The 26,512-nt window shown below is 43.1% G+C and overlaps 1 protein-coding gene across 1 annotated transcript in view; it reads left to right on the forward strand.

Annotated features, from left to right (window-relative positions):
- EVL (Enah/Vasp-like) overlaps positions 1-26,512 on the forward strand; it is a 157,179-nt gene that overhangs the window by 20,230 nt on the left and 110,437 nt on the right. The window lies entirely within an intron of this gene.

A 26,512-nucleotide genomic window follows, 5' to 3' on the forward strand; every position in this document is an offset into this window, starting at 1 on the left:
CAAATTTGTATAGTGTTAAATCATTTTTCATAAGCAGGCAGGAATACTTGTCTTGGTCATATCAGCTAACATTTGCGACCTACACAGACTGAATCTTAGGTTTTGGGTGTTTGGTGGTCTGACAGTATCTCTTCTTTTACTAATTTGACATTCACCTCAGATATCCTTATCTGTTGCTGGCTGTTATGTCTTGCCTATGTAAAATGCTTAGGGACCTTTTCCATTTCCAGCTTTGAGGCAATCAGCACCATACACCAAGTCTTAAACTTGGCTGGATATTTCAGGCGCCATTGCAGTGATCGATGATAATCCATATGGAGCTTTTAGTTTTCATCCCGATTGGCTCAGTTCTGTTGGGATTGAAAGTTGTGACTTGGTGCTATCCCCAAGGGCTGATTAGAAAATCAGTAAGAATCCTATTCTCTCTAGTGCAGTGCATCTTCCCTCAAGCACTAGAACAGGGCAGTCAGGGCTCTGTTTGGGAAAACATCCTATTCCAGCCCTGTGAGATACTGTGTGCCTATCTGCACCTGCTACAGAGGATCTAATAATGAAAGTGGTTTATGTGCTACTCCCAGTATGGTAAGAGTAAAGCTGTGGGAGAAAAACACAGGGAAGACCTCACAGCAGCCATCCTGCAGTCTGGCCAAGCCTCGGGATTTGCAAGGCATGAGGCATATTCAAGCCAGATCTGGGAGGGAGAAAAGTGATTTTTGCTGTGCAAATATCCATGTGCTGCAGTAATTTCAAGCTATAGAAATGAGGAGGGAAAGTTGGTAGGATTCTTTTTTGGTGAGGGTTAATGTCACAAAATCAAACTGCAGACCAGAGAGCAAAAGGAGCAGTCTGAAATGTGGATCAGACTATTCTTGTGCATCAAAATGTTAAGGCAACATACAATAGAAATCCCATTGATGAAAAGCGGGGAAAAAAGTAAGTTCTTTCTGCCCCACCCACCCTCTCCTTTAACAGCTGAAGGTTTGAGTCAATACTCCAGTATTGAATATACCATTGTTCAGTAAACTTGAGGGCACTGTAATTATTTCCACAATTTTCCCAGTACCTGAGCAAACTAGGTAGCTATTCCTTCTTCTATTTCAATAATCCTTTTAAATCTTATTTTCTTAAGCCCGAGAAAGACTTTTGAACTCAGAGACAATCCTATTGAAAGGAGATTTTTCAGTATATTCTGGGATGCTGCCTGTGATCGCCACATCCTCCACTGTGCAGAAATGTTAGAGCTGTGGTGGATGTATACTGAATATATATCCTCTTGTTGGCTCATTTCACTTCTCCTTTCTGTTTTCTTCCTCATGAAGTGAAGTCAATGCTGGCTTTTTCAGTGCAGTTGTGTTTTTTATAGAGTGGTCTGAATATCACTTCAGCATGAATTATAATACAGGCTTAATGACAGAAGTCCGCTGTGTTAGTGGCTTTTTCCTTGCTTCAGCAAGGGAATAAATAGTTACCTCATTGATGTATCTCAGTCTGCTTGTGATCAGATAATGTCACCTAGTATCTGGCCAAGGCTTTGGTGGAATCTCAGGTCAAGAGGAGCAATACTGATACACCGAATACCAATAATGCAAGATGTCATTCTTGGGGAAACTAGATTCTCACACAGAGAATCAACACAAGGACACTTAAATATGCCACTTAAATACTAGCTAAAGCCAGAAATGTCACCATTACCCTCTTCCTTGTTCTGGTTTGTCATATTCCCAGGCTTTTTTTATATCCTTTGCTTCTTTGTCAAGCTTTCACCAAGGATAACCACTTCGGTCACAGCCTCACTTGTTTGTTAGAGCCTGGAATTAAAACTGCAAATTCTTTTCCAAAAGCTACGGGTCTTCTTCAGTGGGAGGGAACTCTCTCTGGCCTTGGATCAGAAGATGGGATCTGGGTCCCACAGTTTTACATTAATCGTCCCACCCAATGTTTAGTGTCTTTTTTCTTTTCCGTGATGTAATTTGATTTTGTGGTAAAGCATGGGACATTTTTCATCAAAGGCCTGGACTGATTATACAGCCAGGCAGGGAATAATCAACAACAACTTGTAAATAATTTTGTTGCTGGTTGTGTTCCTGATGTACCATCTGTCTGCTTCTCAAGACCTTCAGTCTGGCTCAGGGCATGAGAAGTTACAGTCGTCTTTGCTAAAAGGTCATAAGAGGTATTACAATCCTGTATTTATTTATGTATTTGGTCACTGCATGTGTACATGTGACTTTCTGAAGCCCTTGTGAGTTCTGTTAGGTATTTCCATGCTGAACCTCATTCATGTCAACAAGATGACATGATGGTTCTCAGATCTTACCATCTAATATGGGGATCCTAGTAATTAATTAACCAGAAAAGATACTATCTGTGATGCTGCAGGATAGGAGCCCTGCTCTTGCTGTCTGTAATGCTGTGAGCTACTGTGAAAGTGCTGGCTAAAAAAAAAAAATATTAAGAAAAGCTATCCTACTGAAACCTTTCAGCAGCTGACCCGAATGGAATACGAAAGCTTTCTGGAGTATGTTTGCCTTTTGAGTCCTTCACAGTGAACTCATTGATGATGAAATCCTCGACTTAAACAGCTGACTATTTATTTGCATAGTGGCTCTTAAGAAATTGCAGAAATGGGAAGACCAGACAGTGATTTTGTCAACTCTTTCAAAAGGCATGAATACATAGGGGAAACAGTGTACTATGTTTGCTGTTAATTCCATAGAAAGGTCTTTAGCTAGCTTGAAAAATAAACACATTTCAAGTGAAAAACAGCCCTCTTCCACTTGAATTCAACTTAGAGGAAGATTGAGGTGAACAAGAAAACAGAAGCCCAGACTTTCTTCGTTCACCCATGAGGGATCTTGGCTACCTCTGACTTTGAAGGTAAACCCCTGCTTCCTACAAAGTCAGCAGCAGAACACTTGCTTGCACAGGCTCCCTCAGCCATGCCTGGCTGCTTGGGTGCTGTATATAGCAAGCATACTTCTAGTGAAGTCAGCCTAAATATGGAAGATGACTTTTCTTAACAGTTGTAGGTTATCCTCTCTACTGGTTTTAATCTTTTATTAGGCTGTAGTCAGAAGCACCTACCTCACAGTCCTCTTTCTAGAGGCTTATGGAATAATTAATTTCTGTCAGATGGTGTGACTGCATGTGTTCCTACAGCGTGCCTTTATTGCCACTTAACACTATCACATTTGTATAAAAGGAAATAAAACAAAACCCAAGGTCACTACTACATTAAACACACCATGTCCCAAATAAATGTGGATTTTCTTTGATTCCTATGCTGGGGTTTTGCCGTGAATACCTTCCCCTTTCACTCCAGCCCTTTCTACCTACATTTTTCAGAGCTGTGGGTTCAGATGCCACAGGTACCGCAGCCTGTCACAGATCACTGTGTCCAGGAGATGTGGCTCTCTGTACCTTGGATGCTTTTCCAGTCTCCAAATCCCGTGGCTCAGTGGGGTGGCCACTGTCCTAGAGCAGAGTGAACCTTAGGAGCTGTACTTGGGTCTGGATGTTTCAGGCTCCATCCAAAATTCTCCATGTGAGCAACTCTTTCCTTGTACTGGAAACCAGCCCTAGGAGTAAAAAAAAGGCAAATCAAGGTGGGGAGCAGCCCCAGAGTGACTTTGAATTTGCTGCCTCCTCCTGACTTTCCCAGGCAGCCTGTTCTCCCACTTCCCCGTTATCTCTCCCTCCCAGGTGAAGGGTTGATTTCCCAGGTTTGGAATCTGTCATTTCCAGCAGTCCTCCCCCTTGATCTGCTTTCCAGCCAGCAGGCAAGTTCCCCTTCTGCCTGGCCTACGCTGGGCATCCTTGAGTGGCTGCACGCTGTCATGGCAGAGATGCTGAGGCTGGTCTGGTGTGAGCACAGTGAAACCTCCTCCTGCCCCCCCCCGAGCACGCTGCCGGGTTCAGCTGGGGCTGCCGGCAGCCTTGGCAAAGTCTCCCTGATTTCTCCCATGAACAAGACCCATGTAATCTCGGAGCGAACGGATAATGGCAGTCATCTAGCCTGTGATTCTTACACGTCCAAAATTTCCAGGGGCCTTGCTATGGGGATGATGAGCTCTGGCTCCTGGTGTTTTGGGATCTGTTCCCCTGCACTGTGAGCTGTGTTTAGGGTGTGCGATGCTGCCAGGCCACGTTATGTCAGAGGAGCAGATGCATTGTCCATCACTGAGCTATTCCAAGAGCATGCCCATGTGCTTCCATCCTCCACTTCGCTTTGGTGGGACTGCCCTGCGCAGGGTAGGTGCCAGCTTCACCCCTGAGCCCGGGCTGCCTTGTCACTCCCGGTTCTCCCCACTGGCACTGGGGCATGTGCCACCAGTGCGGAGACGGAGTTGCTGTGGCTGGACTGGGGGAGGCTGGCTCCGGTTTATCACCCCTGGGCGTCTGTGCAGCAGCGATGCTCTGACCCCAGCGCTCCCTGCGCTGTTGCCGTGGAGATTGCGTGCGCTGTTGCTAGGCAGCTGAAGCATCTTTGCTTGCACACTGCAATGCCACGAAATTCTCAACTTTCCTCATTCCTATCTTCCCTTCTTTGATTTCGCAGATATGGCTCCTTTGGCTCTTATCCCGCTTCATTCAGTTGCACTGCTGCGATTTCTTGGTGTTAACCCTGTAAACCCTAAAAAGCCCACATGGCACCGCAAATAGGATTTATGGCAACGAATTCAGGGCTGAAGGAGTTAAAGTGGTTGGGGATAGACTACAGAGGAAATGATTTCTAGCAGATAAACTACTTTAAATGTTCTGGCGTTCATGGAAGGGGAGGTTTGTGGCTGCAGTCTTTTGTTCCATCACTGATGGTTTATATGAATAAAAACAGACTAAAATATCACTACAAGGTAAGAAAACCAGCTTGAATGGGCCTAATTAATCTCTTCGGTTATGACATATACTTAGTTTTTAGTATCCTCTGCTTGCGTTTGCTGATTTTGATGTGGCATGTGAATGATAATTTAGCTGTGGAGCCTGTCGTGTACAGTATTTGACTTATTTGGCTTGAATAATAAAGATATCAGCCTTGTATTCTTGGAGTATACTGCATTAATCAGACTTGCAGGAATGATCACATGGTACTCTATCGCCTTTCCCTGTTAGCTGCTGCTTGTCAGCAGCTGGCTGAGCTGTAGGCTGCAGGCCAGTATCTGCATACCCTTTCTCTTCAGAATATTTCAAATATACTGTCTCATCATTATGCATTTTGCTGCAGTTTGACAAACTAAATGGTCCTCCTGCACGTTAAGAAGATTATTTTAAATTTCAGAGCATTTTTGTAGTTACTAGGCCATGTATGCATTTGAAGAATTCAGGTAGGCTCTCTGTTTTATACATCAGTGTGCTTGGTTTTTGTTCTCACAAGGTTTTTGCTGTGTAATGTCAGTCAGCTCTACAGTTAGTTCTTCAATGTGCAAATATTTATTGCTTTTTAAAACCTCAACCCTATGCATGGGGAGAAGTGCTTGAAGGGTAAGATGCAGGTAACGGTAGCTAACTGCATGATGAAGTGCAAAGCTGGGTAATTGATTATATCTTGCACAAATTTCATCGCCGAACAGCCAGAAGCAGCGAGTACAGTGTAGTTATAAATATAAACCAGAAACTGTTCTGTTTAAAAGGGTCTTTGCTATTTTTAGTTCTGGAGAATCTGACAGATGCTCCTTCGAGATAGAATACTGATTGTGATAGAGAAAATTGATGCTTGGATTGTGTATAGGATCATATTTTATGCTGCTGCAGAATATACATGTTTTTTTCATAGTCTTGTAGCTGCAGAATTCCTTATGAACTACGTTTAAAATAACAATATGGTGAAGTTTTTTGGGGGTTGGTTTGTTGTTTGCAAACATTTGAGCAACTGTGATTGTTAAGGGTATAAAATTAGCACCTTTTATTTGATATTGGTTCTGCTCAGTATTGCCTCTGCCCCCTCTCCTCCTCCATCCCCACCCCCAATATAACTCCATCCTTATGCAAGTATTGAGGTCTCTTAAAACCGTAATACATTTTTGAAGATGTGAAACAGCATTTCTGTCCTCACTGAGCTAATTATTTTATCTGCAATAAAACAGTATTGGACTTGAAAAAATTCTGGTCAGTAGTTGTGGGGTAGGGGGTTTCTCACTTTTTTGAAAAATTTGGTTTGCTTAATGTGTTCAGCTCTTAGAACTCCTGTTATAAAACTGTCCAGATAAAATGGTGACGTTGTTATAGCATTAGGGATCATCTCATGACATGGTTGTCTGTATATCGTTAATATAATATACCTTAAAAATACCCTTTCCTTTTTAATTCAAAACCAGAGATTGTTTGACCAAGTGTGTAACTAGAAGAGAGGATGGATTCTCTTTGTATATGAACGAGCATTCTGTACCAAATATTTTCAAATTAACTTTGTAACCTCAGATGAAATATTACTAACATTCTTTCTGCCTTTTGTTAAAGCATTTACAATATTGGCAATTTCCCTTATTTCGTGATTTGGTGATCGGTTCTGTGTGTAAGGGAGCGGTGTCAAAAGCAGTAAAAGCAGGTACAGGACACCCCCCGCTCCCCCAGACGCCCTGATTCCAGCCATAAGGGGTGAGGAGATACAGGCTGACCATGCATACTTCTGTTGTGAAATGCAGTACGATGCTGTGTGAGGGAAAAGATTTTGCTGGAAGACAAGATAATGCTGTGTAACTGCAGTTGTCATAGGGCTTTCAGGAGATGCTTGAAATCTTGACATTACTGATGGCTGGCAGTAAAATAAGCTGCAAATGGTCCCCAAACTTACTGTGCCACTTACTGTACCCACAGAGTTGTTTGTATTTCACCTAGCTGGTTGGGTCCTATTCTTAATAGAGTGAAACTCTCAATAAATCTACACAAGAAGAAAAAAGCTGTTTTAAAAATTCTGTTTTAAAAGCCTTATCTGTCTTTCAGTGGCTTTCCTAGACATCTTGGTCCAGGAAGACACCTACCTTTATGGCAAGAATGGTCAAATGCTGATTACGCTCCCATTAGGCTTATTAAATTACTTGTCATCCTCTCTTAGGCTTGGTTTGAAAATAGTGTTAACATTTGATGTGAAGACCTCCAGACGTTTTCTTTTAAATCTTCTGCACTGGCTGTGGTTTCTGTATAGCGGCGTTTAAATGGCATTTATTTTATTAGACATTTCCTTGGTGTTTTTTTAAGGTTGTATCTGCATGCTGATTTTTTTTTTTTTTATGGTATGATTATTCTTGTGCCTGTGGCTATATTACATTTTGATGGGATCAAAACATATCTTGCAATATAAAGACAAAAAAAAAGATCTAGTTGAGCAGCAGGGTGGAAGTCTCGCTCCCGGGGGCTCCTGGAAGCAAAGTTGATGAAGCAGTAGATGGCACTCTCCTCTGGACTAATGGCCCCTGGTCCCTGGTGACCCCACACTCTTTAGAGGTGCCATTTTCCATGCGCATAAAACGTAAGCTTGCACTCATCTCTCATCTTGACTTTGACCTGAAGTGGGTGCTCATGTGCATGCTACAGAAGCGTGGCTGTTTCCATCTTTCACTGCACTTACAGGGCTTGAGTACCCAGGTAGCTGGAGAAGTGGTGACCCCACCGGTGCTGCTCATGCAGACCTGTGTGCACAGCGTTTGTCTGCGCTCTTCTGCCTTTTTCTTTCTGCCTCCATGCAAGGTCTTAAAGACCTGCAGGACTCCCCGGCTGGGCAGTGGGGGCTGTGGCACCCTGGCCCAATGCCAAGAGACGTCGCTGCAGTCTGGCTGCCCGAGTTCCCTGGCAGTTTCAGTTTGATGCACCTTCTTCACTTCCCCAGCAAAATGATGCCGGGGTGTTTTTATGAAGTGTTAAGCAGCCGCCGGACTGCTCTGCAGGAGTGTCTCACTTAAGGGCTATAAATGACCCCGGTGTGCTGTTTGTGGAACGCTTATTTGTAAAGCCCTTTGGGATGAAGTATTAACCCTGTGGTCACTGGCTGGATGAACAGAGACTTAAGCCTCAGAAAAAATAGGGTGTACATCCATCACATAATCGCATAGGTACTTGTATCGGCCAAGCTTGGTTTATCTTCCTCTTGGGAAAACTGAGCTTGCTTTTCAAGCGAGGGTTAGAGGAGCTAAGCCTCTCCTCGGTTTATACAGGCTGCTGGTTTCTATGTAACACCAGTTGGGTCCATTTTCTTACTGATTTTCTGCACCATCTTCATAAACCCCCAAAGCTCACATACATTTTGTTTATAACTGGAGGTAATGTTGTTCATCAGCCACGTCTTTATGAGCTCCTGCTGACGGTGCTGTTGTAAGGTGACTTTGCATGTGAAGCCAACAGGAGGATGGCACGCTTGGCCACGAATGGTACTCCTCATTTGGTATCTTCAGTCCAGATTTAGCTCCCTAGCAGCAGAACACAAATGCATTTTCTCTTCTTTTGTTGCCATGCCTTTATCTTTCTGGGATATTACTTGGTATTCTTTGCAGTGAGCTAGTGTCTGTCTATTTCTGCTACACCGCCCACCGTGGCATCGCAGTATTTTTAACTGCATCTTCTATTCCCCCATCCACCAAGCAAAACTGAAAATGCTACAGGAAGGAAAATGAGCGTCTCAAAATAACCTGGCTATGAACAGAGGAAACAAAACCCACGGATGAATAGAAAGCAAAGGTCAAAATGAACGTGAAGCGCTGGGGTACTGTGACGCATGTGGAGCCGCTCACCTGCAGATCCCCAAAGCAGCAGCAGCAGCAGCCAGGCAGTGCCTCCTGGGACTAGCTCATCCCCTGGGTCTTTGAACAAATGCAGACATTGAGTTTACCTTGCCTATAAGCATTTCATCGTTGAGATTAGCTGTGGACCTGGACCAGCACCCAGGAATTCTGATACCTAAACCTCTCCTTTCACTGCTGCCAAACAAAAGGCTGAATACCCCAAATTTGAGAATTCTGGTTTGAATATGATTCTGCAAAAATGAACTCTGATGGGATGTGCCCATCAAACTCCTGCTCTGACTTAGGCTGAAGCACTCACCGCATCATGGTACCTCCAGAGTAGTTGGCACATTTATTATTAAAGAACAGTATAAAGGGTGAGCACGATCATTTTGTAAAGGTGGACATAATATTAAAAGTTGAAGGCAGGTGGCTTTTCCTTCCCCCTCCCCCAAAGAAATAGCAAGATGATTTATGGAAGGGACAAAAGGCTGGTACTCCAAAGGGATGCAAGTTTGTCTCCTGTGGCTTTTCCTGATGAAAATTCCTAAGGAGGAGGCCTTTGGAATAACCCTAATTTTCAGAAGTGCAACTGCAGTTTGAATAACCAAGCAACTTTAGGAAGCTGTAGGTGAGGCACAAGGGATTTGCTTGCATCACAAATTGTTCTTTAAAAACAACAGAAGATTGCTGTTCTTTTCTATAAGAAATATGATCATATTGATGAGCAAGAAGCATCAGGAGAATTGCCAAAGGACTATTTCAGTTGCTGCAAGAGTGTAGCTTTTGTGGAGAGAGTAATGGGATTGCAGCGCTATGGAGAAGTGAAACAAATTGTTCTTTCAAGCTCTGACCTCCCAGGTTAGATGGAGCAGCTAGTGCAAAACACACCAACTAGCGCAGTTAGTCTTTTCTGACAAGAGGGAGAAAAAAACAGGGAGTAATTGTTGTCGAAGTCAAAAGTTGTTAAAATGAAAGGAAGCAAACAAGTTTGAGATGGAGAAAACCCAAGGATGGGATTTTGGCATACCATAATCAGTTGCAGATCTCAGCACCTTCTAACCTGCATGGCTGAACTCACCAATTGTGTGGTCATGTTCAAAGTACCCTGTAGGTACTTAATAAATAACCACAAATGTGTGAACCTAAAAGCTTAAAGTGGGCAGCTCATCTTCAGCGGACAAGCGACGCTGCAGGCGTGCCGAGCCTCCGCCGCTCAGCACCTCCTCTTCAATGGGCGACGTCCACCGGTGAACCAGCTGCCTGTGTTCCTCTTTTTTTGTCCTTATGTGGATACAGGGAAATTGAACACAAAACTTAATAAAAATACATTGTTGAGGCAGAAGCTTTTGAACACACGCAGGAATTGGCAAGTCTAGTCATTGCATTGCGAATGTGAATATTCCATACGATGCATCTCATAAGAGAAAATGTGTGTACCTGGGGGGGGGCAAGTTAAGGCTCCTGTGAGATCCATAATATACCCTTTGTGTCGTTCTTCAGTTAGGAATTCACCCTTCAGTTTGTGACCAAGAGGCTAAATTTTATGGGCTGGTTCTGAAACAAACTTGCACCAAATTAAAACAGGAGAAAAAGGAACTAGTTTTGCGTTCTCCTTTTGCTGAAGGTAGTTGGCTGAAATCTGCCCTTTGATACTTGAGATTGATTTTAGATCCTCGATTTTTGGACAGTTGTTATTTATCCACACAAGGCATACACCCTGAGGAAATGTTGCTTCTTAAACAGCAGATTGAATCAAATGTTTTTGCTGACATATTTTTCCCTGTGACAACTGACACTGCAGTTGCCACATATTTCAGTGGTTTAGCACAGAGACATTTGAAGAGAAGGGGAGAAATACTTCTGAGGAAGTAATGTGAGAATACCATTGCTGGGAATGAAGGTAAACAGAAACTATTCTCAGAGTGGCTATGTTGTAATATTTCTCCTGAGGAGGCAAATAGCTAGAGACTCTTTGTTAGAGATGGCAAAGCTAGGTTTGGCCAGATTTTAAGGGGAAAATATTCTGGTGCCTGGAAGTATAATCTTATTCCAGATATAAATATGAAAGGAGTTTTATCTCAGGATATTCACTGGATTAGAGGAGCTCTGGTGTCTATGTTAGGAGGTAATTTCCAGTCACATTAAAATCAATGTAAATTGTCTGTGGGGTGTGTATATAGTGCCTGAAACATGGGGCTGTCTGTGGAAGTGTGGAGTGTTCCCATCTTTTCTCCAGTCCAGCTGTACACCCTACAGAGCAACAGGCTCACTGGTGCTAGAGGCTTGGTTAGGCTACCTGAGATCTGCTGCGGTGTAATTCATTTGCAAACCCAAGAAATTTCCTTTCTCTTCCCTTTGCCTTCTAGGCGTGGTAACTTGTTTTTGCATTCCACTGTTGTCTCTCTCATCCCTTATACATGTTTCCCCCACCCCCTTCTTCTTTTAACCATCCTTGTAGTAATATTCACAAACAAGAAGTGGCTGCTGTTGTTTAATGAGGATTCAGACACACTTTTCAGAACTGAAGCTAGTTATCAAGACACATGGAAATTGATGTCAATCTTTAAAATGCAAACAAACACATGAGTACAGATGGTTTCTTTAAAGAACAGAATTTATGATAATTTTTAAATCCACCTGTGGGCATCCATTAGAGCAAGTCATTCACAGTCCTGCCTGCTTCTTTTAAGCCTTAGTGTAAAGTATATAAAGATTTGCAGCACTTTAACTGAATTTTCATGGAAAACAGCTGTTGCCCACCCACTGCTTTCTACCTACAGTGTCAGCTTCTTAGGGGCAGATGCTTGATTTCGCTATCCTGGTGTCTTCCAGAGATGCTGATTATCCCTGTCCCTGCCCTTAACTTCAGATACATGATGGCAAGGATGTCCATCTTCCCTCTTGCCTTTTCTTGTGCAGCAAGGGCAAACAGATCAAACTGCTGGTCTCACTATTTCTGCTCTTCATAATGTAGATACAGGATATGGGGGCTTCTTCCTATGATACATTTTAGTCCTTGAAGGTCATCATTGCCTTTGAAGGGGAAAACATTTTTTAATAGTTATTCTAACATAAGTTGGGTTGGACTCCTGACTGACCTTGTTTTCCTGTGAGCTGGTTTGATTCCTGCAGGAATCAGTGGTACAGAGCTGGACAGGGTGACCCATGCCTCTCTCTTTGCACAGGAGGGAGAGTGGGACCTCACAAATCTGCTGCTAGGAGAACCTGACTACACATAGCATCAGCTCAAACTCCATCCTCATAAGCTTTATGTTCATCAGCTAGAGGTGGAGAAGATATGGTGCTTATGGGGAAAAACCCACTGACACTGATGCTTCATTACTAGAAGCACTTTTCAGCTGAGGACCTCACTGTGCTTTTAAGGAATAAGCCTTTCACTCCCCGATTGAGATTTTCTGTGAGGACAGGCAGAAACTAGGGAAAGTTGCTCCCTGCCATTCCTACAAAAGAGCCTGTGCCCAGAGCTGTATCTCAAACCCTCCTTTAGTTGTAAGATTTTTGCAAGGCTGGTGCCTTGCGTCCTTGGAGACTTTCTGGGTAAGGTGTGTCCATTTGCTTCTCACAGCTTGGGATCATACAACCTTGTGTGTTTCAGATCAGCTGCCCACAAAATGACGTTGAAACCCCCGTGATTTAAGTGGCTCATACAAAGCTGCTTGAAGGTTTGCTAATATACACACACAGGGGGGAAAAAAAAAGGAGCTGACAGCTGAAAAATCAGCGTCCAAAATGAATGTTGAAATTTCTTCATATTATTATGCAGCTGTGCTGGCTCACAAGATTACAGGGAATTAAAATAAAATGTTTAGTTTCTTCTCTTTAAGGTGATATCTGTAGTTTAGATTACTAACTGACCAGCAGCTGGAGAGCTTCTTCATGCCACCCAGGGGCAACATGGGGTTAGTTTCATGCTTTGGACTGCATAGCACTGCTGGGTCCATGCCCTTTAGAAACCATTGCCCCCTCCTGCTAGAGACTAATGTGGCTCAGGTAAGGTTATGAGAAGAAAAATTTGCCCGTTGGGTGTTTGCAGTATTACTTTTCCAAAGCAGTTAGAGAAAGCTGATACTTGTTTTTCCTTCATTGCAGCTAGGGTGGAGCAGGGAAAGGTAAGGAGAATGATGTCTGTGAAATAGCCCATTTCTTTCCACCTAGGTGCGATGAAAGCAAAACTGAACTCTGAAGAAGAAGGGAAGTGACCCGAGTGAGAGGAATGTAGAGGAAAACTTTACGAGGCCAGAGATGTGTGTAACAGGTGGAGCTGATATTGCAAAGTGCCGTGAGGTTTGGGTGGTAGCAGTCCAGCAAAGGTGATTGCTAGGCTGGGCTCACGGGTGATTGTGTTTCAGAGGTGTAGAGTTGAGGGACTGAATCTCAAACTGTATGAGAATAAAAATTTTCTAGCTGTTCTCTGGTGAAAATACATGCTTTGATATTCTCCATTGTAGTACGACTGTTTTGGCGTGAATTAGTTGGGCACCGTGGTGTCCCCATGTTGATTCAGGATACGAAGACTTAAATTAGAATTCTACTGTGCCTGATTCTGGATGGCTTGGGATGAAAAATCATTCTGAAAATCACACAGAGTTGGTTTATAATCTGGATTGTCCACATCCTAGGCAAGTGTCTTAGGCTGAGAGATTGTGCTGTCTTTTATGGAAGCTGATGTATTTCCATAAAACATGCGATTGTAATGCTGTTGTAGCGGTCACGGTCTAGGGATATAAATGAGGCAGTGTTCAAAGGGAGAGGGAATATCTTTTATTAAACCAACTTCTTTAATTGGCGAAAACAGGCAAGCTTATGATTACACAAGCCCTTTGCAGATCTGAAACGGAAGTTTCAAACAAAGAAATTAAGAAAATATTGAAGCCACCCAGAAGAAGGATAATTCTCTGAAGTAAAAATTCTGCTTTTTTTTCATTAAAGTTTCAATTGCTAGCAATGGTGTAAAGCCTCAGACTAATTACTCACTAAATTTGTCTGTGGGAGAGAAGGAAAGAGGGGGAAAAAACAAGCTTGAAGGAAATAAAAGGAGAAAAAGACAGATAAAAATTTAGGAAAAGAGGTGATTGAAACTTTTGTTTCAAACTGAAGGAGGGTTTTGCATCAAAAAGCTTGTCCTTTCTTCTGACTGTAAGAATTGGTCTAATAAAAGAACTATTCCTGCAAACCTTGTCTCCACAGATTGTCTTTGCTCTGATGAGACAGCACTTTTTGATGTCATTTCATGCTAACTGCATTTCATGTAGTTAATGCTGTTCTGCCCAGCTATCGCAGCTTTGCTGCTGTTTGGCAAGGGGCTATTATAAAGTCACATTAAAATGTCAGTAACATATAAGGCTCTTTTTGAAATCCATTGCAAATTATTTGACATCAAAGTCACATTCTTCTTTTAATTGGGGAAGGGAGATCTAAGAACCATATTTCAAAAATCAAGAAAAAATCATTTTACATGTATGAGATTTTCACAAGGGCATGTATCTGCTCTGATTATTCCAGGCAGGAGGACCAGCTGGACACTATTTATGTAGAAAATTGGCCTTTGTCTTTAAAGGCTCACATAGATGTGGAATATTGGCATTATTTGAAAATTTATGTTTGTTTTTCAGTGCTAAATGTGATTCTGGACTTATCTGTGTGTATTGCAGAATGGAGGGAACAGGCATTTTGACCCTAACATTGTGGAAGCTGCTATTTTCTTACATGCATGATTTTTCATTGCATCGTGTTGCGGGAAAACAAGACTAATAGATGTAGACTTCTTCCACAAGAGCGCACTAAAACTGGCAAATTACAACATCTCCTGCGTGATTTTTACATCATCAATAAGATGTACCAGTAAATGTTTGCAGTTGACGGAGTAGTATAGGTAGGCAGTGGTGGTCAAAGCCTTTTCAGAAGCACACACAACAGGCACAAAATCAAGAAAAAAATCACTCGTAACCCAGAAGGATGCTGTTAGAGCAAATGAAGTGCATTTTGCTCATGACCTTGTCACCAGAAAGAGGTTCGTGTCTAGAGCCTGTGCCTTAGGTCACATGCAGTTACAGTACGGCTTGGGCATAAATAAATGCATGTCCCAGATAAGCCAGATAACTGCACCATAGCTCTATGTCTTTTGAAAACAGAGAATACAGCCCAAGCTCCACCGTGCTTTAAAGCAAGTCAGGCAGTCTGTTGAGTCAAATGTAGATGTGCTGTATGGTACAACTGGACTCATCCTGTTCTGGTGTTGGAACAGTTCTGTTGCAAGAGAAATAGCAAATGATTTAGGAATCCCAAGTACTTTGTAATACACAGGGTGGGGGAAAACCCACCACCACCTTTGGAAAAAGATCACCTTCAAAGCTCGAGGATGACACTTCAAAGACTTACTGGCTTGTTAGACAAGGTTATTGGTGCTAATAATAGGTAATGCATTCATGTCAGTAGCTCCCCTATAGTAATTTTTACCTACTCAATATAACTAATGGTATTTTCAAAACTCAGACAGCAGAGGCTCATTAAACCAAGACAGGCATTTATTTAAACAATTTATGAAGTGCAGTGTGAAAAGGAGGAGAAAGAAATCTTCCTATTACAGAAGAAAGTGAAAATGAAGTACTCACGGGGTGCAGCACGAGGAAGGTATCTTGGTAGTTTTACATGGAAAAGATGTCTGATTTGTTTTGGAAAACTCTGACATTGCTGACAAAGATGTAACAATATCCTAGTTTTGAAGGCTGAAGTAAGAGAAAATCAATCTTGAAATATGATGTGATTCCCTAGCACTGAGACTTGGGGAACGGAGGGGTTGTTCGGAGGGGGATGCAGTGCGCTTGACATTGCCTTAGCTCCTGCTGCAGTTGCGCTCCTTTCAGGTACACTTTTCTCCCCCCAGAAAGGACCACATCCATGCCTGCAAGTGCACAAGCACTGGATGTGGGTGTGAGCTCACTGCAGCTTCCCACGTCCCTTCTGAGCTCCAGCCACGCTTGTGTGACTGTGGGTCTACGTCAGGGTAGCCTCAGTTGCCAAATACTGGGGATTTCAGCTGGTTGCCATTGCCTGCGTGGGTGAGGGGGGAGCAAGAGGTCAGATAAGGACCAGTTTTCCCTGTAGATGTGCAGTTTGGTTTCTGAGGTCTGGAATGTGTTTTGCTTTGCTTTTTGGATTTGTTCCGTCTGAAGTATCTGAGGTCAGTCTGGCTGGCCAGGCGATGCTGAGGGTGGCAGCCCCAGCTCGGGGGCGCAGGCAGGAGCCGCACAGCTGCTGCCATGCTGCCACGCACAGGGATTGCCACATTTGGGGTCCCACCAAGGTTGGAGAGCCTGCTACCATTTTACTTCTTGGGGTTTTCCCCCAATCAGTTTCCCCACTGTGTTTTGTGATCCAAGTACATGCTTCATTTTCCCCATACTTCCCCATAAATCAAAGTTTCTGGTGGTATCTCAGGACCTCCGAGGTTTTAAAATCTTCATCTGCAAATCTCATGCATGTAAATTACATGTAAGTAAATTAAAACAACTAATCTATGAACTCAGTCAGGACTTTCAGTTGTTTCTTGGTGCTCTAAAAGGATGATGTGAGCCTTTTGATGGGTACCACAAATAGAAACTTGAACGCATTTTGAGACATACATCCCGTTTTATACTTTACTGAGTCCATCTGGTAGAGGAGCTGTCGAGAAAATCCAACGCAAGGGAAGCAAAACCCTGCCACTGTGTTGCTACAGTGGAAAAATACACACCGTACTGCAGCTTTGCACTTGTGGTTTAAGATGATGATGAGCAGAAAGTATATTTCTAGGGCTTTCTCTGTTGAGCAGATTACTTAAACACAGATTCCTTCAGATGTCTGAGCTCAGCCGTGGAAGCATTAAATAAAAAAGTCAGAAACTTGACTAAGACTGCTCACTGAAGCCATTATTAAACTTTAAAGGAGGCAATGAAGCAAGGATTAAATGTAGCTGGGTGTGGAAAATAGCTGTGGAAACAGGTGTTGCTTGTCACTTTGAGTTTGACTTTGATGTTCAAGCAAGCTGAGGCAAGTGGGGACAGAGCTGGTGGACAGACGAGGAGGTGCAGGTGCACAGACTTTGCTGGAATCTCAGCCCCTCACGCTGCTGCTTGCTGGAACCCCCAGAAATGTGCACCAGTGGAAGCCCTTCATCTGGGAACATGTGCCAGGGGAGTCGTCTGGTTTTTCATAGTCAGTGCTCAGTGTGCAGGCTCTGGTCTTTGCTCCAAAATCTCTGTAACCTCGACAGGGGATCAAATCTGACTGTGACAGTTGTGCAGGAGAACTGAGGATTTGTCTCTAATGCTGAGATTTAGTGCGGCTGCTGCCAGAACGGGTACATGCGTGCCTGTGGGCACGGGGTGCTGTGCCTCAGGCTGCGAGCACCGCGGCGGGGGGCTGTCAGGGCTCCTGCTCCTCGCTGAGCACAGTCCTGCTCTCGGGGGGCAGGGGGGACTCCGCTTAAACAAACAGGGGCAGCAGAGCAGTGATGTGATCACAGCTTTGTGGGGGCAGGAGGAAATCCGTGCCTCATAACTGGTAACGGGGCTGAAATTGGTCCCTGTTGCTGTCAGCAGGTTGCTTTCACGGCAATGTGTATCTTTCTTGCCATGAGTGTGGCTGCAGTAGTCTGCCTTGGCACTGGTGCACCTCCAAAAGTTTTCCTTGCTGTCACCTTCTCCTCAGCTTGGCAATGTACAGCCAGCAGCCCACCTCGATGGGATGCCCAGGGTTTCTGCGAGCCACAGGAACTCCTCCTCTTCGCTCTGCGCAAGGTGCTGGGGCGTGTGCAGGATCAGTCCCATGGCCTTTCCCAGTGAAGAGGTACTATGTGACAATAAAATGAGCAGAGATGTTTTCATCCACAAATGCCAAAGAAAAGGGAGGTTACTCACCCATGTGTTAAAGCCAGAGAAATGGTACAAGGTGTCCCAAATCCTGAGTGGTGCTGATGAGAGAGGTCCTGGCTCCCTGCTGTCATGGGTCTCTCTGGTCCAAGGATGCCCTCCCTCTGAAACATGACTGTATGTGTGTATATATACATGTACATACTTATATGTCTATATATTTTTGTCTCTGCATTTCTACATTGTGCTGTAAATGGAAGCCATTTTCAGATTAAAATGAAAGCGTTTGTATTACGTGAGCACTTTCATTGGGCTCTCCTTGTCAGGGTTGTAAGAACAGAGGATGGAGACAGTGACACTTTGTTTTGATTTCTAGCCCAAGTCGCTGCATACAGTGATTCAAGCGTGGCTTCTAGACAGGAGTTATTCATATCTGCCCATTAGATTTGGCAAAAGACTGAAGATTTGTTTACATTACCGAAATTCAAATCTATTTGTCTGCTAATATTGATATGGAATGTGTGGGCTTTTATGTATATAGAGATCTATTTATATATAATCATATTTAGACAGAGAACAAAGAATGATTTTTTTTCATTAGTACGTGATTTTAACAAGCAACAAAAAAATGGAACATGGCGGTAAACTTGCAAAGTGTCAAATCAGAAGATAGAAATCCCAAAGAAATAGGCATGTCAATACCACTGCAACACCAGTGCAAAAAAAGCATTTGCAAATTAATTTCAGCTGTTTTAGAGATAAATATCAGATAAATGCTGTCTTTGTAATGGTAATCATGATAGTGTTCATATAATAGTTAATAGTATCCCTGTTTTGATGAAGGGCACTGGAATCCCGGAACGCTTTAAAGATGTTTATCAATTAAGACTCAGTGTTCTTGCAGAATTGTAATAATTATTCCTACTTTACAGTTAGTAGGAAAAGTGAGGTTAAATGACATGTCAAAGGTCAGATTCCAAATTAGATGTAGTGCTGGGAATAGGAATCATGACTCAGCCTCTTTCAACCCGTAGTCTCAATTCAGATGTTTGAAACGGAAATACCTTGCCCTGTTGGGAATTCAGATTCAAGATCACTCTTCAGAAAGCTGCTTGTCTTCTACTTTTGTCTTTTTTCTGCAGTGGAAATTAGCCCCACTTTCATCCATAAGAGGATAAGCAGTGCTGTGGATGCGGTTGTGCAGATGTCTGAGACGGGCTTCATTTCCCTCCAGTGTCTACATCCAACCTGGTCCCTGTAGACACCTTGTGTAATCAATGGAGAGAAAAAACTGCTGCTAACGTGATTCATCTGACCTGTTTTAGCCACCTACTTTAGGAGTAGATGAAGCATGCTCTGGAAACATTTTTATTTCTCCTGATTTTAAGGGAGTCCAAATGAAGAACTGAAATTTAGAGGTTATCTGGACTGGGTGAGGTGAAGCAGAACTCAGGACAGCATAAGTGGCTCTCATATGTCATCTGGCCCAAATTGTGTTTTACAGCAGTTTACTTTTTTTATAATGGGGTTTTGCATGTGGCGCTTTCATTTTCTTATCATCTTTACTCCAGTTTATGGCCCCTGTTTTCTAATGTCCATTAAATTTAATTACAGTTTTAGAGTACAAATGTGGGAATGACCCAGGTACTGTCTCATTGACTTGGGTGAGATCACAGCTTTGAATTCAGTTTATTGCTTGAGCGCATCTTTTTATTTGAGGAAATGGAGTAAATAAGCTCCTTTGTAAAATGTGGTGTTGGTCAAGACAGAACTTGGCTTGTGCTTGGGCTACAAGCAGAAAAATACAGAATGGCTTCAGTGTTACCTGGGATGTTTCACGCAGCTCTGATTGCACCTCTTCAAACAAGATCACCTAATGCCCTCTTGTAGTCAACGTTTAGCAGTTCTGGTCTTTGTTTCTCTGATGCTTACCTCATCCCCCAGGATGTTCTGTTCTTTAAGTTTACTTTAAATTCTCATTGAAATGTATTTCTAATGCAGTGCCTGTGATGCTTACACAGCCATCTAAAGACTACCTTTACAGGGGTACCAAAAGCACTACCGCAGGTCCCTTTGTATTCCTAATTCTATTTATATATTCATATTCTATTTATGAAAGCCCTTCCTGTCTGCTAAGTTGTATGATGCGCCTTGTAGTTTGCAAGTGTTTTTTATGCTTTGGCTCTATTTTGGACATGTAAGAGCACCTAAATCACTGAAATGTCAGTGCTGTGGTATCACAAAGATTTCCAAAATAAAGATGTTTTTTAAAGTCCATAGAGCTACCTGTGCTTGGGTAAGGACTTCCAAATGAGGAAGACTATGAGGATAACCTTGTTCATGATCTACTTACCTGTTCATGATCTACCTACATCTATGGGCTGCTGGAGAAGTCATGGAGAGGATTTCAGGGGATTTAAGGAGGTTCCTGGTGTAGTAAACAACTGAAACATAAAAGTGGGTATGTCAAAGTGTATGCTGAGCTTCTCCTGGTCTGTGATTTACATTGACAGTCCGTAACTTTTGTCATCTCAGTTGGGTGTTGCTGTCTTTATGCTTTGAATCAATTAATTAATGAAGCTGTGATAGCTGATATTTGCCTGAAACCGCTTGTTTTTCTGCAGTGTTTAGTTTTAAATGTCATCCTAGACCAGCCTAGTTTCACTGGTGCAGTAGTTCCCAAGCACTAGAAGGAAATTCCCTTCAAGAAAGTAATCCCAATGCTCCTGTTGACATCATCTTGTCAGTGTCTCAAATTGTTGCATTTTGTATTGACTAGCTGGGGATCTTCTCCATGCAGTGCTACTTTATTCCTGTACTGAGTCTGTCTTATAATTCATTAACCAGTGAAATAACAGGGAATAATGAAAGCAAACAGCTTAAACATGGAGCTTTCTGAAAACTTGGGCAGATGGGCCCATTACATCGAGTTTATGTTTTAAATCCCTTCTCACTAGGATCACTTCTTTTTGTTTTAAAAGTTGGGCTCCAGGAGAAGAAATCCCATATCCCTTCTTACACCTGACTAAGCTTTTGCATCTCATCACTCAGCAGAGGGGTGCTGCCATGCTTTGAAACGTGTACATGAATATCCTAAGCCAATAGTTAACCAGCCAAGCCCGTGTTAAAGTGAAGGCTACAGTTACCTACGTGTTCCAGGAGATGGTCTCTTCTTTCCCTGTTCTTGCTAGTTGCAGAGTGACTGAACTTGACTGTATACTGGGGCATGATTCCAACTGTCTTATCAAATATTAAGCAGATGAATATGTAAATAATTTTTAATGCCACTGTGCTAACATCTTTATCAAAGTAATAAGGCACTGGTGGCTGTCTCTTTAGGAAGAGCGGTCTGCTTTTTGGTTTTTTGTTTCATTTGGAAATGAATTGATAATTCTCATTTTGCCAACTATGGCATTGGAGGGAATGAACTTCACAGTGAAATTTGGCTATAATAAAACTCATAATTTGCTTAGTTTTAATTTGACTTAGTTTTAAAGAAGGCAGTTGTTTAAAGCAGCTGGTTAAGTACACAGATGTTCGGGTTGAAGGCAATCCAATATTAAAATGGCATAATGTAGCAACAAATTCTCATTTAAAAATGAATGGCTGACAAAAGAAATACTTAGTGAAGCACCCTACCTTTAATTATAGTGGCAGATATTTTTCTTCTGGAAGCATGTGTTCAAAAGCTGCTGAACAACTGAGCCTTCTTGCTAGCAGAAAATGCTGTGTTGCACTTCCTTAAAGAAAGAAAAGATGCATTCACCGGCTTACTGGACTCAGTTCCCCGCTGCGAGATTGCTGCCTAAGCCTGCAAATGAAATGGCAGCGGCTATGCAAAGAGGTTTTATTCATCTGCAGACAGAAGAAGGGTTGTGAAGTCATAGAAGGAAATAAAGCTGAAGGTAATGTGCTTGTGTCAGGATCCTGCTCCTCTACAGGGGCCAGCAGAGTTGAATTCTTAAGCTGGGATGGAGATCAGCTGCCTCAGTGAGTTTCCTTGTGAAGACTGGGCTCTCAACTGTAATATTTTACTCATTTTGACGTATGCCTGCCCAGCGAAGCATGGAAGCATTGGGCTTTCTCTCCCTGCTGCAGAAGAGGAGGTTGACTTATGCAGTTTCCTTGCACTTCATTTCTTTGAACTTGCACGGTTACCCTCTCAGGACTGCAAAGTCCCCAGCCCTAGGGCCTGCCAGTTGTGGAAGCTTCTAAATGTCAAGTCTAATCTCAGTTTTCATTTTAAAAAATACAAAGTTTCTTGAGTTTTTGCTTGCAGAGCAAATGGAGTTATTCCCAGGAAGTGAAATGTTGGTGCCATTATGTTTCTGGGTGTAAGGTGGGAGAGAAAATGAGATGTAACTATTTCATATTCCTGTAGCAAGAAAAAGAGGCATGGTGTCTCCAGTTACACCAATTAAACCAGTTAAATAGTAACTTTCCTTCTTCTTATCACAACAAACCTGCTTTATATAGGCCTGTCCTCTTGTGCAGCCTCCAGCATCAGGAGCTCTTTATAGCCTGCCCTGACAGTTCAGAGACCAGGGCAGTTTTGCATTGCCTTGTTCCTGAGGTGAGGCTTCCTCACAGAAGGCATCCAGGAGCCTGTGGGAGAAGGGAGGACCAGGGGCGCTAGAGCAGTGGTATCTGCGGGAATATAGTACAAAACAATCGTGGGGATTTTCCCATTCCCTCTTCAGGCTGCCCCATTTGAAGCCATTACTGTAATTGGTCTAGCCAGAAATAGAAGGTAGGTAGCTAAGTGGCATGAAAAGTTTAGTCTAGGACTTCCAAATCCTTTTGAAAGTAGGAAACCCCTCCATCTTCTTCCCCAGCCTCCTGTCTCAGCTTCCAAGGCTTCCTCCCTTGGTGTGGATCATTTTTTATCCCTCCCTCCGCCCTGCCAGCTGTCAGTTCATCTCCTTTAGCCCCCGGGCTGTCACTCTGCCTGCCTTCCCTGCCTGTCAGCTATCTGTCCTTGACTTCAGAAGTGCTAGTAACACCTTCTGCAGCTGTCAGTAGGGAGGTGGTGGCTATCAGTAGACTGTTGCCTGATGCACCCCAGCAGCGTGGGGTTATGCAGAGACTATGAAACACATCTGGACTGATATCAGTCAGCTAAGCTGAACTTAGGGTCCGCATTGGCATGATCACGGCTTTATTAGTGCCAGGATAAATCTTGAGTTGTATGCACAGAACTTGAAGGCACGCTTCTTGTTTGCAGGAGGGGCACAATGCTTGTCCTTCTACCATCCTTGTCTGTGAAACAATTTGTCTTTCCTACAGCGATGTCTGTCACCCAGTGTTGTTTTGATTAACTGGTCAAATTTTCTAGAATGTATAGAATTATAGAATCATTTACGTTAGAAAAGACCTTTAAGATCATTGAATCAAACCATAAACCTAGCACCGCCAAGTCCTCCACTAAACCGTGTCCCTGAGTGCCACATCTGCACATCTTGCCAGTACTTCGTGTTCCTAGGAGTTGAGCATGGGCTCTTATAGCAGCAAAATTGCAACAATTGTATGCCCTGCTTGTCAGAGTGGAGTGCTGCGTCATAGGAAAAGCCATCACAGAGAGCCCCCCTGCCTCGCAGATTATTGTAATCTTGCTGCCTGCTTGCATGGTCTCAGAGGCACTGATAAGAAGAGCCTTGTTCTAGCAGCGTTGTGTCTTGGCTCAGCCTTTGGAGAGCATGAGGTATGTGTGACATGTAGGAGCTCTTCTCTGAGTTTGAAAAACTAAGGTTGAAAGTGCTGATCTCATCAACTTCAGCATTTTCGTGCAGAACATTGTTGGATTTATTCTGATTCCCACCCCTGTTATAGAGACCTAGAGTCACGATGGGTTTCGGAAAGGAGATGGTGGAATGTGGTGAGTGGGTTGGGAGCAGCGCCTGGGAAGACCTGGGATTTCTTCCTAGGTTTGTGTTAGCACTGGGGTGACTTTGGATAAAACAGATTCACTGTCTGCAAAATGGGGATAATGAGACTCCTGGGTTGTAAACCTACTAAGGTTGAGACACTCTTCTTTAGGAAGCAGCTTCTACTTAGGTTTCTTTCTTTTGGACTGCCCTGCCTGGACAAAGTTGCTTGTATATTTACATGTCACACGGCTTTATACTATGACTTCCCAGCAAAGCCCACCTGTGGCAGGAGGTGATGATATATAGGCTGTAACACTTCCATTCAGATTTAACTACCTTTCCAGGAAAATATATAAATGTACTTTTTCCAGATAAGAGGTTTTCTATTGCTAGATACCTTGAAAATTAATGTGCTACCTCAGGGCAAATGCAGTATTTTCTTATTGCTCATAACATGGTCACTTTAAATCTTCTGCCTTTATTGAGAAAATTACTATCTTTGTTGAAGATTCCTCCATTAGTCTATCAGGGAGGCTCTTAGTTAGTGAAGTAAATGAGTCATGTGAAGCTTTGTGTCTCTCTGTGCATGTTTGCAAACCTAATTTTAGTCAGTCTATTCTACTCTGCCAAAATTAGATAACATTGTTACAGCGATGCAAGTGTTTAAATCAAAAAGGTTCTCCAGATAAATACAATTAGGAAAACCAGTTCCCTTTAGCTGATTTCAGTTATGGATCAAAAATGCATCCAGAATTTCTTTTTTTTTACAAGGTACCTAAATTTGGGGTTCTATGACTGTTTTCAGATCCATTGGCTTCAGCAGGCTTTGTAGCAAGTCCTTAACTGTACACACATTTAAATGTGTCTGGCGTTACCTGTGCATCTTCCTGCTTAAAAGTAACTGTTACTACTACTACCGTGTTCTGCCTGCAAACGTCCTCATGAGGCACAGCAGCATTTTAGATAAAAATTTCTTAACTTGCCAGACTGTTTACTGTTAATTTTCAAAATTTCACACTGCCTCCATTATACTTGTATTTGAGCACATCTTGCACTAATGAGTTTAACCCCTTTGTCCTTGGGAGGTAGGGGATCTGATCCTTATTTTGCAAATCCTACGGGTCTTGCTCTCCAGCTGATCAGTTAGCCTCCCTGAGCTCAGTGCTAGGTGAGAAGAGTTGGATTTAAATCAGGACATGGACCCCAGTTTAACAGAGAACTTGAGTGCATGCTTCAATTCAAAGCATGTACTTCAAAGCTTTGTGATAGCTTAGGGCTTAAACACATCTTCAGTGCTTTATCAGCTGAATTTAGCTAATGTACAAAGTCATTTTTCTGTTGGACAGTTTTGTTAACTTGGGGTCCTGCTCCGTGAATCCAGTCTGAGGTTTATGCAGCCCCGAAGGCTGGTTGGTGAAGCTCACTGGAGTAATGAGGTGAGGTGGTAGGGGTCGGGTAAGGACACTTGCCTACCCGGAGACTTGGTGGTATTTTGTATTTACCTTCAGAGATGTGCATCTGCCACAGTCCAACACTGTGAGTAAAGAAACACCCTGGAGATTTTGTTGCTGTGGTAGGTGAAAGAAAAGGGGAAACAGGAGACAGAGGTGTTGGCGTGTCGCAAACTGAAGGAAATACGGACCAGGACAGAAGCAGGATCTGATGGGAAGCGTCAACTAAGCAGATCCAGAAAGGGAGAAAGAAACTGATAGCCTTTGCAAATTGACTATTAAATGCTACATCTGATGCCATTGCAAGAGACTTTTTGTAGTATTAGTTACTTCTGATTAGATTTGTGAGATGTACTAGATGATAACAGTCTATTTAAACATCTATTCATACTCCTGCTCTAACATGTTTTAGAGTCCCATGTGGGTTATATTTGGTGTTGTGAGGACACGCTCACACAGATTCTGTTCTTTCTTCCTGGAACGCTGGTTGTGATTGTCAGCCATGGCACCTTGCTCCCAGGATGTCCTTGGCTTTTTGTCTAAAAAACACCAGACTTGGGGTTTCTGGACTTGTGTTTCTCTCCAAATGTTCATGTTGCAGGAATGAGTTAAATTCACATAATCTTCTTTGCAAGATGAGACTTCTTGCTCCTTCCCTTTCCTCCCAAACACATCATCTGCCTGGCAGCATGGTTATCTCAGAGCAAGGTGTGCTGCCTAAGTATGGAAGAAGTAGCTAGCTCCAAACAGCAGTGAGTGAGTGCAATGGTTAAAGAGAAGAAGAAACAGGACTTGCCCATCTCCCTGGTGTGCAGCGTGCACAAGGAGCCTGTGACTCATGCTTTGGACACCCGTTTCACACTTCCCTGCAGCTGTGCCGCATCCCACATGCCTACAGAGCTGTGTTGCAGGGCTCCTTGCAGCTTAGGATCCCACAGTTGCAGCTGGTCTGTGACCAGCCATCCAGCATGGCTGGAGTGCAGGGCTAGGGAGCAGTAGAAATACTGGAGCATGGTCCAGAAGGAGACTCCTGCAGTGGAAAATCTCCTAAAAATGTATCACTTAGCAAGATCTTAATGCCAAGCAGCAGCATTTTATCTAAGGTTCAGGAGTGAACGTGGGAACTCATCCTCTGGGATAGCAAGGAGCTGGGGCAGGGAGGTTGAAATCTCTCCTTCCTGACCTTTATGATCCTTCAGACCTACCCTCTCTCCTCCTGTGGTTTTCCCCTCTGCTGCTAGCGCCCTGCCACGTGCTGAGGGAGGGAAGCGCTCTTGCTTTCGTTGCACCTGGGGTAAACAGATTCAGTGCTGTTGACATCAGTCCACAAGCCCTACAGTCTGTTAAGAGTTTCATTTAAATAAACAAAACATATTTGTAGTTATATGCAATGTTTGGCTGTGGTAGCAGAGAGCTCTAGCAGGTGTCTTTAAGGCCTCTAGAAACGGGACAGCGATCCCCAAGCGGAATATGCAGTGGGCTGGCTGCTTAGCTAATGGAAGCTGGCCAGCCTCCGCTGAATTTGACCCAGGACAACTAGATTAACACAAAAACAAAAAAATCCAACTTGTTTTCTTTTCACAAGAAATGTCCCCTTCTTTTCTGTCTCTCAG

Source organism: Falco peregrinus, chromosome 1 (genome assembly GCF_023634155.1).
Source record: "Falco peregrinus isolate bFalPer1 chromosome 1, bFalPer1.pri, whole genome shotgun sequence".
Classification (NCBI taxonomy): domain Eukaryota; kingdom Metazoa; phylum Chordata; class Aves; order Falconiformes; family Falconidae; genus Falco; species Falco peregrinus.